Source organism: Myodes glareolus, chromosome 3, assembly GCF_982192425.1.
Source record: "Myodes glareolus chromosome 3, mMyoGla1.1, whole genome shotgun sequence".
NCBI lineage: Eukaryota > Metazoa > Chordata > Mammalia > Rodentia > Cricetidae > Myodes > Myodes glareolus.
In genome coordinates this window covers 129651716-129668683 of record NC_142028.1, presented here as the reverse complement: position 1 = coordinate 129668683, position 16968 = coordinate 129651716, and positions in this window count along the sequence as shown.

The following is a 16968-nucleotide window of genomic DNA, read 5'->3' as shown; positions in this document are numbered from 1 at the left end:
TGTTGGAACAGACTGCTTCTCTTTCAGAGAAACTCATGTGAGTTGCTGGTGAATGCTTGTAAGTAGTTGAAGGCAGTTTCAAAGGAAAGTGATTTTCTCTGAAAGTACAGCATTTAGAAAGTGACGCAACACTCCATTCACTTTGCACTGTGAATTGAAGTGTTGGAACAGAATATTTCTCTTTCAGAGAAACTCATGTGAGTTGCTGGTGAATGCTGGTAAGTAGCTCAAGGCAGTTCCAAAGGAAAGTGATTTTCTCTGAAAGTACAGTATTTAGAAAGTGAAGCAATTCTCCATTCACTTCGCCCAGTGAATTGAAGTGTTGGAACAGACTGCTTCTTATTCAGAGAAATGTATGTGAGTTGCTGGTGATTGCTTGTAAGTAGCTTAAGGCAGTTTCAAAGGAAAGTGATTTTCTCTGAAAGTACAGTATTTAGAAAGTGAAGCAACACTCCGTTCACTTCGCACAATGAATTGAAGTGTTGGAACAGACTGCTTCTATTTCAGAGAAACGCATTAGCGTTTCTTGTGATTGCTTGTAAGTAGCTTAAGGCAGTTTCAAAGGAAAGTGATTTTCTCTGAAAGTACAGCATTTAGAAAGTGAAACAACAACACATTCATTTCGCACAGTGAATTGAAGTGTTGGAACAGACTGCTTCTCTTTCAGAGAAACTCATGTGAGTTGCTGGTGAATGCTTGTAAGTAGCTTAAGGTATTTTGAAAGGAAAGTGATTTTCTCTGAAAGTACAGCTTTTAGAAAGTAACGCAACACTCCATTCATTTCGCACAGTGAATTGAAGTGTTGGAACTGACTGCTTCTCTTTCAGAGAAACTCATGTGAGTTGCTGGTGAATTTTTGTAAGTAGCTCAAGGCACTTTGAAAGGAAAGTGATTTTCTCTGAAAGTACAGCATTTAGAATGTAACGCAACACTCCATTCACTTCGCACAGTGAATTGAAGTGTTGGAACAGACTGCTTCTCTTTCAGAGAAACTCATGTGAGTTGCTGGTGAATGCTTGTAAGTAGCTAAAGAACATTGAAAGAAAAGTGATTTTCTCTGAAAGTACAGCATTTAGAAATTGAAGCAACACTCCATTCACTTCGCACAGTGAATTGAAGTGTTGGAACAGACTGCTTCTCCTTCAGAAAAATGATTCTGAGTTGCTCGTGAATGCTTCTAAGTGGCTTAAGTCACTTTCAAAGGAAAGTGATTTTCTCTGAAAGTACAGCATTTAGAAAGTGAAGAAACACTCCATTCACTTCGCACAGTGAATTGAAGTGTTGGAACAGACTGCTTCACTTTCAGAGAAACTCATGTGAGTTGCTGGTGAATGCTTTTAGGTAGCTAAAGGCAGTTTCAAAGGAAAGTGATTTTCTCTGAAAGTACAGCATTAAGAAAGTGAAACAACAACACATTCATTTCGCACAGTGAATTGAAGTGTTGGAACAGACTGCTTCTTTTTCAGAGAAACTCATGTGAGTTGCTGCTGAAAGCTTGTAAGTAGCTTAAGGCAGTTTCAAAGGAAAGTGATTTTCTCTGAATGTACAGCACTTAGAAAGTGAAGCAACACTCCATTCACTTTGCACAGAGAATTGAAGTGTTGGAACAGACTGCTTCTCTTTCAGAGAAACTCTTGTGAGTTGCTGGTGAATGCTTGTATGTAGCTGATGGTAGTTTCAAAGGAAAGTGATTTTCTCTGAAAGTACAATATTTAGAAAGTGAAGCAACACTCCGTTCACTTCTCACAGTGAATTGAAGTGTTGGAACAGACTGTTTCTCTTTCAGAGAAATGCATGTGAGTTGCTGTTGAATGCAAGTAAGTAGCTTAAGGCAGTTTCAAAGGAAAGTGATTTTCTCTGAAAGTACAGCATTTTGAAAGTGAAGCAACCATCCATTCTCTTTGCACTGTGAATTGAAATGTTGGGACAGACTGCTTCTCTTTCAGAAAAACGAATGTGAGATTCTTCTAAATGCTTGTAAGTAGTTTAACTGAGTTTTAAAAGAAGTGATTATCTCAGTAACTATCGCATTTAGAAAGTGAAGCAACACTCCGTTCACTTCGCACAGTGAATTGAAGTGTTGGAACAGACTGCTTCTCTTTCACAGAAACGAATGTGAGTTTCTTCTAAATGCTTGTAAGTAGCTTAAGGCAGTTTCAAAGGAAAGTGATTTTCTCTAAAAGTACAGCATTTAGAAAGTGAAACAACAACACATTCACTTCGCACAGTGAAATGAAGTGTTGGAACAGACTGCTTCTCTTTCAGAGAAACTCATGTGAGTTGCTGCTGAATGCTTGTAAGTAGCTAAAGAACTTTCAAAGAAAAGTGATTATCTCTGAAAGTACAGCATTAAGAAATTGAAGCAACACTCCATTCACTTCGCACAGTGAATTGAAGTGTTGGAACAGACTGCTTTTCTTTCAGAGAAACTCATGTGAGTTGCTGCTGAATGCTTGTAAGTAGCTGAAGGCAGTTTCAAAGTAAAGTGATTTTCTCTTAAACTACAGCATTTAGAAAGTGAAGCAACACTCCATTCACTTTGCACAGTGAACTGAAGTGTTGAAACAGACTGCTTCTCTTTCAGAGAACCTCATGTGAGTTGCTGGTGAATGCTTGTATGTAGCTGAAGGCAGTTTCAAAGGAAAGTGATTTTCTCTGAAACTACAGCATTTAGAAAGTGAAGCAAAACTCCATTCACTTCGCACAGTGAATTGAAGTGTTGGAACAGACTGCTTCTCTTTCAGAGAAACGCATGTGAGTTTCTTGTGAATGCTTGTAAGTAGCTTAAGGCAGTATCAAAGAAAAATGATTTTCTCTGAAAGGACATCATTTAGAAGGTGAAGTAACACTCCATTCACTTCGCACTGTGAATTGAAGTGTTGGAACAGACTGCCTCTCTTTCAGAGAAACTCATGTGAGTTCCTGGTGAATGCTTGTAAGTAAATTAAGGCGCTATCAAAGGAAAGATATTTTCTCTGAAGGTACAGCATGTAGAAAGCGAAGCAACACTCCATTCACTTCGCACAGTGAATTGAAGTGTTGGAACAGACTGCTTCTCTTTCAGAGAAACTCATGTGAGTTGCTGGTGAATGTTTGTAAGTAGCTTAAGGCACTTTCAAAGGAAAGTGATTTTCTCTGAAAGTACACCATTTAGAAAGTGAAGCAACACTCCATTCACTTCGCACAGTGAATTGAAGTGTTGGAACAGACTAGTTTTCTTTCAGAGAAACTCATGTGAGTTTCTTGTGAATGCTTATAATTATCTTAAGGCACTTTCAAAGAAAGAGATTTTCTATGAAAGTACAGCATTTAGAAAGTGAAACAACATTACGTTCATTTCGCACAGTGAATTGAAGTATTGGAACAGACTGCTTCTCTTTCAGAGAAACTCATGTGAGTTGCTGGTGAATGCTTGTAAGTAGTTTAAGGCAGTTTCAAAGGAAAGTGATTTTCTCTGAAAGTTCAGCATTTAGAAAATGAAGCAACACTCCATTCACTTTGCACAGTGAATTGAAGTGTTGGAACAGACTGCTTCTCTTTCAGAGAAACTCATGTGAGTTGCTGGTGAATGCTTGGAAGTAGCTAAGGCACTTTCAAAGGAAAGTGATTTTCTCTGAAAGGACAGCATTTAGAAAGTGAAGCAACACTCCATTCACTTCGCACAGGGAATTGAAGTGTTGTTACAGACTGCTTCTCTTTCAGAGAAACTCATGTAAGTTGCTGCTGAATGCTTGTAAGTAGCTTAAGGCAGTTTCAAAGGAAAGTGATTTTCTCAGAATGTACAGCATTTAGAAAGTGAAGCAACACTCCATTCACTTCGCACAGTGAATTGAAGTGTTGGAACAGACTGCTTCTCTTTCAGAGAAACTCATGTGAGTTGCTGGTGAATGCTTGTATGTAGCTGAAGGTAGTTTCAAAGGAAAGTGATTTTCTCTGAAAGTACAATATTTAGAAAGGGAAGCAACACTCCGTTCACTTCGCACAGTGAATTGAAGTGTTGGAACAGACTGTTTCTCTTTCAGAGAAATGCATGTCAGTTGCTGGTGAATGCATGTAGGTAGCTTAAGGCAGTTTCAAAGGAAAGAGATTTTCTCTGAAAGTACAGCATTTAGAAAGTGAAGCAACCCTCCATTCTCTTTGCACTGTGAATTGAAATGTTGGGTCAGACTGCTTCTCTTTCAGAAAAACGAATGTGAGTTTCTTCTAAATGCTTGTAAGTAGTTTAACTGAGTTTCAAAAGAAGTGATTATCTCTGTAACTATCGCATTTAGAAAGTGAAGTAACACTCCAATCACTTCGCACAGTGAATTGAAGTGTTGGAACAGACTGCTTCTCTTTCAGAGAAACGAATGTGAGTTTCTTCTAAATGCTTGTAAGTAGCTTAAGGCAGTTTCAAAGAAAAGTGATTTTCTCTGAAAGTACAGCATTTAGAAAGTGAAACAACAACACATTCACTTCGCACAGTGAAATGAAGTGTTGGAACTGACTGCTTCTCTTTCAGAGAAACTCATGTGAGTTGCTCGTGAATGCTTGTAAGTAGCTTAAGGTACTTTGAAAGGAAAGTGATTTTCTCTGAAAGTACAGCATTTAGAATGTAACGCAACACTCCATTCACTTCGCACAGTGAATTGAAGTGTTGGAACTGACTGCTTCTCTTTCAGAGAAACTCATGTGAGTTGCTGGTGAATGCTTGTAAGTAGCTAAAGAACTTTCAAAGAAAAGTGATTTTCTCTGAAAATACAGCATTTAGAAATTGAAGCAACACTCCATTCACTTCGCACAGTGAATTGAAGTTTTGGAACAGACTGCTTCTCTTTCAGAAAAATGATTCTGAGTTGCTCGTGAATGCTTGTAAGTAGCTTAAGGCACTTTCAAAGGAAAGTGAATTTCTCTGAAAGTACAGCATTTAGAAAGTGAAGCAACACTCCATTCACTTCGCACAGTGAATTGAAGTGTTGGAACAGACTGCTTCTCTTTCAGAGAAACTCATGTGAGTTGCTGGTGAATGCTTGTAAGTAGCTTAAGGCAGGTTCAAAGGAAAGTGATTTTCTCTGAAAGTACAGCATTAAGAAAGTGAAACAACAACACATTCATTTCGCACAGTGAATTGAAGTGTTGGAACAGACTGCTTCTCTTTCAGAGAAACTCATGTGAGTTGCTGGTGAATGCTTGTAAGTAGCTTAAGGTACTTTGAAAGGAAAGTGAGTTTCTCTAAAGTACAGCTTTTAGAAAGTAACGCAACACTCCATTCACTTCGCACAGTGAATTTAAGTGTTGGAACAGACTGCTTCTCTTTCATAGAAACTCATGTGAGTTGCTGGTGAATGCTTGTAAGTAGCTCAAGGCACTTTCAAAGGAAAGTGATTTTCTCTGAAAGTACAGCATTTAGAAAGTGAAGCAACACTCCATTCACTTCGCACAGTGAATTGAAGTGTTGGAACAGACTGCTTCTCTTTCAGAGAAACTCATGTGAGTTGCTGGTGAATGCTTGTAAGTAGCTAAAGAACATTGAAAGAAAAGTGATTTTCTCTGAAAGTACAGCATTTAGAAATTGAAGCAACACTCCTTTCACTTCGCACAGTGAATTGAAGTGTTGGAACAGACTGCTTCTCCGTCAGAAAAATGATTCTGAGTTGCTCGTGAATGCTTGTAAGTAGCTTAAGTCACTTTCAAAGGAAAGTGATTTTCTCTGAAAGTACAGCATTTAGAAAGTGAAGAAACACTCCATTCACTTCGCACAGTGAATTGAAGTGTTGGAACAGACTGCTTCTCTTTCAGAGAAACTCATGTGAGTTGGTGGTGAATGCTTGTAAGTAGCTTAAGGCAGTTTCAAAGGAAAGTGATTTTCTCTGAAAGTACAGCATTAAGAAATTGAAACAACAACACATTCACTTCGCACAGTGAATTGAAGTGTTGGAACAGACTGATTCTCTTTCAGAGAAACTCATGTGAGTTGCTGGTGAATGCTTGTAAGTAGCTTAAGGTACTTTGAAAGGAAAGTGATTTTCTCTGAGTACAGCATTTAGAAAGTAACGCAACACTCCATTCACTTCGCAGAGTGAATTGAAGTGTTGGAACAGACTGCTTCTCTTTCAGAGAAACTCATGTGAGTTGCTGGTGAATGCTTGGAAGTAGCTTAAGGCACTTTCAAAGGAAAGTGATTTTCTCTGAAAGTACAGCATTTAGAAAGTGAAGCAACACTCCATTCACTTCGCACAGTGAATTGAAGTGTTGTTACAGACTGCTTCTCTTTCAGAGAAACTCATGTGAGTTGCTGCTGAATGCTTGTAAGTAGCTTAAGGCAGTTTCAAAGGAAAGTGATTTTCTCAGAATGTACAGCATTTAGAAAGTGAAGCAACACTCCATTCACTTCGCACAGTGAATTGAAGTGTTGGAACAGACTGCTTCTCTTTCAGAGAAACTCATGTGAGTTGCTGGTGAATGCTTGTATGTAGCTGAAGGTAGTTTCAAAGGAAAGTGATTTTCTCTGAAAGTACAATATTTAGAAAGGGAAGCAACACTCCGTTCACTTCGCACAGTGAATTGAAGTGTTGGAACAGACTGTTTCTCTTTCAGAGAAATGCATGTGAGTTGCTGGTGAATGCATGTAGGTAGCTTAAGGCAGTTTCAAAGGAAAGTGATTTTCTCTGAAAGTACAGCATTTAGAAAGTGAAGCAACCCTCCATTCTCTTTGCACTGTGAATTGAAATGTTGGGTCAGACTGCTTCTCTTTCAGAAAAACGAATGTGAGTTTCTTCTAAATGCTTGTAAGTAGTTTAACTGAGTTTCAAAAGAAGTGATTATCTCTGTAACAATCGCATTTAGAAAGTGAAGTAACACTCCAATCACTTTGCACAGTGAATTGAAGTGTTGGAACAGACTGCTTCTCTTTCAGAGAAACGAATGTGAGTTTCTTCTAAATGCTTGTAAGTAGCTTAAGGCAGTTTCAAAGGAAAGTGATTTTCTCTGAAAGTACAGCATTTTGAAAGTGAAACAACAACACATTCACTTCGCACAGTGAAATGAAGTGTTGGAACCGACTGCTTCTCTTTCAGAGAAACTTATGTGAGTTGCTGGTGAATGCTTGTAAGTAGCTTAAGGTACTTTGAAAGGAAAGTGATTTTCTCTGAAAGTACAGCATTTAGAATGTAACGCAACACTCCATTCACTTCCCACAGTGAATTGAAGTGTTGGAACCGACTGCTTCTCTTTCAGAGAAACTCATGTGAGTTGCTGGTGAATGCATGTAGGTAGCTTAAGGCACTTTCAAAGGCAAGTGATTATCTCTGTAACTTCAGCATTTAGTAAGTGAAGCAACAGGCTATTCACTTCGCACAGTGAATTGAAGAGTTGGAATAGACTGCTTTTCTCTCAGAGAAACGCGTGTTAGTTTCTTGTGAATGCTTGTAAGTAACTTAAGGCACTTTCAAAGGAAAGTGATTTTCTCTGTAACTACAGCATTTTGAAAGTGAAGTAACACTCCAATCACTTCGCACAGTGAATTGAAGTGTTGGAATAGACTGCTTCTCTTTCAGAGAAACACATGTGAGTTTCTTGTGAATGCTTGTAAGAAGCTCAAGGCATTTTCAAAGGAAAGTGATTTTCTCTAAAAATACAGCATTTGAAAGTGAAGCAACACTCCATTCTCTTCGCACAGTGAATTGAAGTGTTGGAACAGTCTGCCTCACTTTCAGAGAAACTCATGTGCGTTGCTGGTCAATGCTTGTAAATACCTTAAGGCAGTTTCAAAGGAAAGTGATTTTCTCTGAAAGTACAGCATTTTGAAAGTGAAGCAACCCTCCTTTCATTTTGCACAGTGAATTGAAGTGTTAGAACAGACTGCTTCCCTTTCAGAAAAATGATGGTGAGTTTCTGTTGAATGATTGTAAGTAGCTAAAGGCACGTTCAAAGGAAAGTGATTTTCTCTGAAAGTACAGCATTTAGAATGTGAAGCAAAACTCCATTCACTTCGCACAGTGAATTGAAGTGTTGGAACAGACTGTTTCTCTTTCAGAGAAATGTATGTGAGTTGCTAGTGAATGCTTGTAAGTAGCTTAAGGGAGTTCAAAGGAAAGTGATTTTCTCTGAAAGTACAGCATTTAGAAAGTTAAGCAACACTCCATTCACTTTGCACAGTGAATTGAAGTGTTGGAACAGACTGGTTCTGTTTCACAGAAATTCATGTGAGTTGCTGGTGAATGCTTTTAGGTAGCTTAAGGCACTTTCAAAGGAAAGTGATTTTCTCTGAATGTACATCATTTTGAAAGTGAAGCAACACTCCATTCACTTCACACAGTGAATTGAAGTGTTGGAAGAGACTGCTTCTCTTTCAGAGAGACTCATTTTAGTTGCTGGTGAAAGCTTGTAAGAAGCTTAAGGCAGTTTCAAGGGAAAGTGATTTTCTCTGAAAGTACAGCGTTTAGAAAGTGAAGCAACACTCCATTCACTTCGCACAGTGAATAGAAGTGTTGGAACAGACTGCTACACTTTCAGAGAAATGTATGTGAGTTTCTTGTCAATGCTTATAATTAGCTTAAGGCACTTACAAAGGAAAGTGATTTTCTCTGAAAGTACAGCATTCTGAAAGTGAAGCAACCCTCCATTCACTTCGCACAGTGAATTGAAGTGTAGGAACAGACTGCTTCTCTTTCAGAAAAATGATTGTGAGTTGCTGGTGAATGCTTGTAAGTAGCTTAAGGCACTTTCAAAGGAAAGTGATTTTCTCTGCAAGTACAGCATTTAGAATGTGAAGCAACACTCATTTCACTTCGAACAGTGAATTGAAGTGTTGGAACAGACTGCTTCTCTTTCAGAGAGATGGATATGGGTTTTTGGTGAATGCTTGTAAGTAACTTAAGGCACATTTATAGGAAAGTGATTTTCTCTGAAATTACAGCATTAGAAAGTGAAGCAACACTCCTTTCACTTCGCACAGTGAATTGAAGTGTTGGTACAGACTCTTTCTCTTTTAGAGAAACTAATATGAGTTGCTGGTGAATGCTTGTAAGTAGCTTAAGGCTCTGTCAAAGGAAAGTGATTTTCTCTGAAAGGACAGCATTTAGAAAGTGACGTAACACTCCATTCACTTCACACAGTGAATTGAAGTGTTGGAACAGACTGCTTCTCTTTCAGAGAAACTCATGTGAGTTGCTGGTGAATGCTTGTAAGTAGCTTAAGGCACTTTCAAAGGAAAGTGATTTTCTCTGAAAGTACAGCATTTAGAAAGTGAAATAAGAACACATTCAGTTCACACAGTGAATTTAAGTGTTGGAGCAGACTGCTTCTCCTTCAGAGAAACACATGTGAGTTGCTGGTGTATGCTTGTAAGTAGTTTAAGGTACTTTGAAAGGAAAGTTATTTTCTCTGAAAGTACAGCATTTAGAAAGTGAAGCAACACTCCATTCACTTCGCACAGTGAATTGAAGTGTTGGAACAGACTGCTTCTCTTTCAGAGAAACTAATGTGAGTTGCTGGTGAATGCTTGTAAGTACCTTAAGGCAGTTTCAAAGGAAAGTGATTTTCTCTGAAAGGACAGCATTTAGAAAGTGAAGCAACACTCCATTCACTTTGCACAGTGAATTGAAGTGTTGGAACAGACTGCTTCTCTTTCAGAGAAACTCATGCGAGTTGCTGGTGAATGCTTGTAAGTAGCTTAAGGCTGTTTCAAAGGAAAGTGATTTTCTCTGAAAGTACAGCATTTAGAAAGTGAAATAACAACACATTCAGTTCACACAGTGAATTGAAGTGTAGGAACAGACTGCTTCTCCTTCAGAGAAACAAATGTGAGTTGCTGGTGAATGCTTGAAAGTAGTTTAAGGTACTTTGAAAGGAAAGTGATTTTCTCTGAAAGTACAGCATTTAGAAAGTGAAGCAACACTCCATTCACTTCGCACAGTGAATTGAAGTGTCGGAACAGACTACTTCTCTTTAAGAGAAACTCATGTGAGTTGCTGGTGAATTCTTGTTTGTAGCTTAAGGTACTTTGAAAGAAAAGTGATTTTCCCTGAAAGTACAGCATTTAAAAAGTGAAGCAACACTCCAATCACTTCACACAGTGAATTGAAGTGTTGGACCAGACTGCATCTCTTTCAGAGAAACTCATGTGAGTTGCTGGAGAATGCTTGTAAGTAGCTTAAGGCACTTTCAAAGGAAAGTGATTTTCTCTGAAAGTACAGCATTTAGAAAGTGAAGCAACACTCCTTTCACTTCGCACAGTGAATTGAATTGTTGGAACAGACTGCTTCAATTTCAGAGAAATGCATGTGAGTCGCTGGTGAATGCATGTAGGTAGCTTAAGGCACTTTCAAAGGAAAGTGATTTTCTCTGAAAGTACAGATATTTGAAAGTGAAGCAACCCTCCTTTCATTTCGCACAGTGAATTGATGTGTTGGAACAGACTGCTTCTCTTTCAGAAAAATGATTGTGAGTTGCTGGTGAATGATTTTAAGTAGCTTAAGGCACTTTCAAAGGAAATTGATTTTCTCTGAAAGTACAGCATTTAGAATGTGAAGCAAAACTCCATTCACTTCGCACAGTGAATAGAAGTGTTGGAACAGACTGCTTCTCTTTCAGAAAAATGATTGTGAGTTGCTGGTGAATGCTTGTAAGTAGCTTTAGACAGTTTCAAAGGAAAGCTATTTTCTCTGAAAGTACAGCATTTTGAAAGTGAAGCAATACTCCATTCACTTTGCACAGTGATTAGAAGTGTTCGAAAAGACCGCTTCTGTTTCAGAGAAACGCATGTGATTTTCTTGTGAATGCTTGTAAGTAGCTTAAGGCACTTTCAAAAAAAAGTGATTCTCTCTGTAACTACAGCATTTGGAAATTGAAGCAACACTCCATTCACTTCGCACAGTGAATTGAAGTGTTGGAATAGACTGCTTCTCTTTCAGAGAAACTCATGTGAGTTGCTGGTGAATGCTTGTAAGTAGAATAAGGCACTTTCAAAGGCAAGTGATTATCTCTGTAACTTCAGCATTTAGTAAGTGAAGCAACAGGCCATTCACTTCGCACAGTGAATTGAAGAGTTGGAATAGACTGCTTTTCTCTCAGAGAAACGCATGTTAGTTTCTTGTGAATGCTTGTAAGTAACTTAAGGCACTTTCAAAGGAAAGTGATTTTCTCTGTAACTACAGCATTTTGAAAGTGAAGTAACACTCCAATCACTTCGCACAGTGAATTGAAGTGTTGGAATAGACTGCTTCTCTTTCAGAGAAACACATGTGAGTTTCTTGTGAATGCTTGTAAGAAGCTCAAGGCACTTTCAAAGGAAAGTGATTTTCTCTAAAAATACAGCATTTTGAAAGTGAAGCAACACTCCATTCACTTCGCACAGTGAATTGAAGTGTTGGAACAGTCTGCCTCACTTTCAGAGAAACTCATGTGAGGTGCTGGTCAATGCTTGTAAATACCTTAAGGCAGTTTCAAAGGAAAGTGATTTTCTCTGAAAGTACAGCATTTTGAAAGTGAAGCAACCCTCTTTTTATTTTGCACAGTGAATTGAAGTGTTAGAACAGACTGCTTCCCTTTCAGAAAAATGATTGTGAGTTTCTGTTGAATGATTGTAAGTAGCTAAAGGCACGTTCAAAGGAAAGTGATTTTCTCTGAAAGTACATCATTTTGAAAGTGAAGCAACACTCCATTCACTTCGCACAGTGAATTGAAGTGTTGGAAGAGACTGCTTCTCTTTCAGAGAAACTCATTTGAGTTGCTGGTGAAAGCTTGTAAGTAGCTTAAGGCAGTTTCAAAGGAAAGTGATTTTCTCTGAAAGTACAGCATTTAGAAAGTGAAGCAACACTCCATTCACTTCGCACAGTGAATAGAAGTGTTGGAACAGACTGCTACTCTTTCAGAGAAATGTATGTGAGTTTCTTGTCAATGCTTATAATTAGCTTAAGGCACTTACAAAGGAAAGTGATTTTCTCTGAAAGTACAGCATTCTGAATGTGAAGCAACCCTCCATTCACTTCGCACAGTGAATTGAAGTGTAGGAACAGACTGCTTCTCTTTCAGAGAAATGATTGTGGGTTGCTGGTGAATGCTTGTAAGTAGCTTAAGGCACTTTCAAAGGAAAGTGATTTTCTCTGCAAGTACAGCATTTAGAATGTGAAGCAACACTCATTTCACTTCGAACAGTGAATTGAAGTGTTGGAACAGACTGCTTCTCTTTCAGAGAGATGGATATGGGTTTTTGGTGAATGCTTGTAAGTAACTTAAGGCACATTTATAGGAAAGTGATTTTCTCTGAAATTACAGCATTAGAAAGTGAAGCAACACTCCTTTCACTTCGCACAGTGAATTGAAGTGTTGGAACAGACTGCTTCTCTTTCAGAGAAACTCATGTGAGTTGCTGGTGAATGCTTGTAAGTAGCTTAAGGCTCTGTCAAAGGAAAGTGATTTTCTCTGAAAGGACAGCATTTAGAAAGTGACGTAACACTCCATTCACTTCAGACAGTGAATTGAAGTGTTGGAACAGACTGCTTCTCTTTCAGAGAAACTCATGTGAGTTGCTGGTGAATGCTTGTAAGTAGCTTAAGGCTCTGTCAAAGGAAAGTGATTTTCTCTGAAAGGACAGCATTTAGAAAGTGACGTAACACTCCATTCACTTCAGACAGTGAATTGAAGTGTTGGAACAGACTGTTTCTCTTTCAGAGAAATGCATGTGAGTTGCTGGTGAATGCATGTAGGGAGCTTAAGACAGTTTCAAATGAAAGTGATTATCTCTGAACGTACAGCATTTAGAAAGTGAAACAACATCACATTCACTTTGCACAGTGAATTGAAGTGTTGGAACAGACTACTTCTCTTTAAGAGAAACTCATGTGAGTTGCTGGTGAATGCTTGTTTGTAGCTTAAGGTACTTTGAAAGAAAAGTGATTTTCCCTGAAAGTATAGCATTTAAAAAGAAGAGCAACACTCCATTCACTTCGCACAGTGAATTGAATTGTTGGAGCAGACTGCATAACTTTCAGAGAAACTCATGTGAGTTGCTGGTGAATGCTTGTAAGTAGCTTAAGGCACTATCAAAGGAAAGTGATTTTCTCTGAAAGTACAGCATTTAGAAAGTGAAGCAACACTCCATTCACTTCACAAAGTGAATTGAAGTGTTGGAAAAGACTGCTTCTCTTTCAGCGAAACTAATGTGAGTTGCTGGAGAATGCTTGTAAGTAGCTTAAGGCACTGTCAAAGGAAAGTGATTTTCTCTGAAAGGACAGCATTCAGAAAGTGAGGTAACACTCCATTCACTTCACACAGTGAATTGAAGTGTTGGAACAGACTGCTTCTCTTTCAGAGAAACTCATGTGAGTTGCTGGTGAATGCTTGTAAGTACCTTAAGGCAGTTTCAAAGGAAAGTGATTTTCTCTGAAAGTACAGCATTTAGAAAGTGAAGCAACACTCCATTCACTTTGCACAATGAATTGAAGTGTTGGAACAGACTGCTTCTCTTTCAGAGAAACTCATGTGAGTTGCTGGTGAATGCTTGTAAGTAGCTTAAGGCACTATCAAAGGAAAGTGATTTTCTCTGAAAGTGCAGCATTTAGAAAGTGAAGCAACACTCCATTCACTTCGCACAGTGAATTGAAGTGTTGGAACAGACTGCTTCCCTTTCAGAAAAATGATTGTTTGTTGCTGGTGAATGCTTGTAAGTAGCTTTAGACAGTTTCAAAGGAAAGCTATTTTCTCTGAAAGTACAGCATTTTGAAAGTGAAGCAATACTCCATTCACTTTGCACAGTGATTAGAAGTGTTGGAAAAGACCGCTTCTGTTTCAGAGAAACGCATGTGATTTTCTAGTGAATGCTTGTAAGTAGCTTAAGGCACTTTCAAAGGAAAGTGATTCTCTCTGTAACTACAGCATTTGGAAAGTGAAGTAACACTCCATTCACTTCGCACAGTGAATTGAAGTGTAGGAATAGACTGCTTCTCTTTCAGAGAAACTCATGTGAGTTGCTGGTGAATGCTTGTAAGTAGCTTAAGGCACTTTCAAAGGCAAGTGATTATCTCTGTAACTTCAGCATTTAGAAAGTGAAGCAACACTCCATTCACTTCGCACAGTGAATTGAAGTGTTGGAACAGTCTGCCTCACTTTCAGAGAAACTCATGTGAGTTGCTGGTCAATGCTTGTAAGTACCTTAAGGCAGTTTCAAAGGAAAGTGATTTTCTCTGAAAGTACAGCATTTTGAAAGTGAAGCAACCCTCCTTTCATTTTGCACAGTGAATTGAAGTGTTAGAACAGACTGCTTCCCTTTCAGAAAAATGATTGTGAGTTGCTGTTGAATGATTGTAAGTAGCTAAAGGCTCGTTCAAAGGAAAGTAATTTTCTCTGAAAGTACAGCATTTAGAAAGTTAAGCAACACTCCATTCACTTTGCACAGTGAATTGAAGTGTTGGAACAGACTGGTTCTGTTTCAGAGAAATTCATGTGAGTTGCTGGTGATTGCTTTTAGGTAGCTTAAGGCACTTTCAAAGGAAAGTGATTTTCTCTGAAAGTACATCATTTTGAAAGTGAAGCAACACTCCATTCACTTCGCACAGTGAATTGAAGTGTTGGAAGAGACTGCTTCTCTTTCAGAGAAACTCATTTGAGTTGCTGGTGAAAGCTTGTAAGTAGCTTAAGGCAGTTTCAAAGGAAAGTGATTTTCTCTGAAAGTACAGCATTTAGAAATTGAAGCAACACTCCATTCACTTCGCACAGTGAATAGAAGTGTTGGAACAGACTGCTACTCTTTCAGAGAAATGTATGTGATTTTCTTGTCAATGCTTATAATTAGCTTAAGGCACTTACAAAGGAAAGTGATTTTCTCTGAAAGTACAGCATTCTGAAAGTGAAGCAACCCTCCATTCACTTCGCGCAGTGAATTGAAGTGTACGAACAGACTGCTTCTCTTTCAGAAAAATGATTGTGAGTTGCTGGTGAATGCTTGTAAGTAGCTTAAGGCACTTTCAAAGGAAAGTGATTTTCTCTGCAAGAACAGCATTTAGAATGTGAAGCAACACTCATTTCACTTCGAACAGTGAATTGAAGTGTTGGAACAGACTGCTTCTATTTCAGAGAGATGGATATGGGTTTTTGGTGAATGCTTGTAGTAACTTAAGGCACATTTATAGGAAAGTGATTTTCTCTGAAATACAGCATTAGAAAGTGAAGCAACACTCCTTTCACTTCGCACAGTGAATTGAAGTGTTGGTACAGACTCTTTCTCTTTTAGAGAAACTAATGTGAGTTGCTGGTGAATGCTTGTAAGTAGCTTAAGGCACTGTCAAAGGAAAGTGATTTTCTCTGAAAGGACAGCATTTAGAAAGTGAAGCAACACTCCATTCACTTTGCACAATGAATTGAAGTGTTGGAACAGACTGCTTCTCTTTCAGAGAAACTCATGTGAGTTGCTGGTGAATGCTTGTAAGTAGCTTAAGGCACTATCAAAGGAAAGTGATTTTCTCTGAAAGTGCAGCATTTAGAAAGTGAAGCAACACTCCATTCACTTCGCACAGTGAATTGAAGTGTTGGAACAGACTGCTTCCCTTTCAGAAAAATGATTGTTTGTTGCTGGTGAATGCTTGTAAGTAGCTTTAGACAGTTTCAAAGGAAAGCTATTTTCTCTGAAAGTACAGCATTTTGAAAGTGAAGCAATACTCCATTCACTTTGCACAGTGATTAGAAGTGTTGGAAAAGACCGCTTCTGTTTCAGAGAAACGCATGTGATTTTCTTGTGAATGCTTGTAAGTAGCTTAAGGCACTTTCAAAGGAAAGTGATTCTCTCTGTAACTACAGCATTTGGAAAGTGAAGTAACACTCCATTCACTTCGCACAGTGAATTGAAGTGTAGGAATAGACTGCTTCTCTTTCAGAGAAACTCATGTGAGTTGCTGGTGAATGCTTGTAAGTAGCTTAAGGCACTTTCAAAGGCAAGTGATTATCTCTGTAACTTCAGCATTTAGAAAGTGAAGCAACACTCCATTCACTTCGCACAGTGAATTGAAGTTTTGGAACAGTCTGCCTCACTTTCAGAGAAACTCATGTGAGTTGCTGGTCAATGCTTGTAAGTACCTTAAGGCAGTTTCAAAGGAAAGTGATTTTCTCTGAAAGTACAGCATTTTGAAAGTGAAGCAACCCTCCTTTCATTTTGCACAGTGAATTGAAGTGTTAGAACAGACTGCTTCCCTTTCAGAAAAATGATTGTGAGTTGCTGTTGAATGATTGTAAGTAGCTAAAGGCTCGTTCAAAGGAAAGTGATTTTCTCTGAAAGTACAGCATTTAGAAAGTTAAGCAACACTCCATTCACTTTGCACAGTGAATTGAAGTGTTGGAACAGACTGGTTCTGTTTCAGAGAAATTCATGTGAGTTGCTGGTGATTGCTTTTAGGTAGCTTAAGGCACTTTCAAAGGAAAGTGATTTTCTCTGAAAGTACATCATTTTGAAAGTGAAGCAACACTCCATTCACTTCGCACAGTGAATTGAAGTGTTGGAAGAGACTGCTTCTCTTTCAGAGAAACTCATTTGAGTTGCTGGTGAAAGCTTGTAAGTAGCTTAAGGCTGTTTCAAAGGAAAGTGATTTTCTCTGAATGTACAGCATTTAGAAATTGAAGCAACACTCCATTCACTTCGCACAGTGAATAGAAGTGTTGGAACAGACTGCTACTCTTTCAGAGAAATGTATGTGATTTTCTTGTCAATGCTTATAATTAGCTTAAGGCACTTACAAAGGAAAGTGATTTTCTCTGAAAGTACAGCATTCTGAAAGTGAAGCAACCCTCCATTCACTTCGCGCAGTGAATTGAAGTGTACGAACAGACTGCTTCTCTTTCAGAAAAATGATTGTGAGTTGCTGGTGAATGCTTGTAAGTAGCTTAAGGCACTTTCAAAGGAAAGTGATTTTCTCTGCAAGAACAGCATTTAGAATGTGAAGCAACACTCATTTCACTTCGAACAGTGAATTGAAGTGTTGGAACAGACTGCTTCTATTTCAG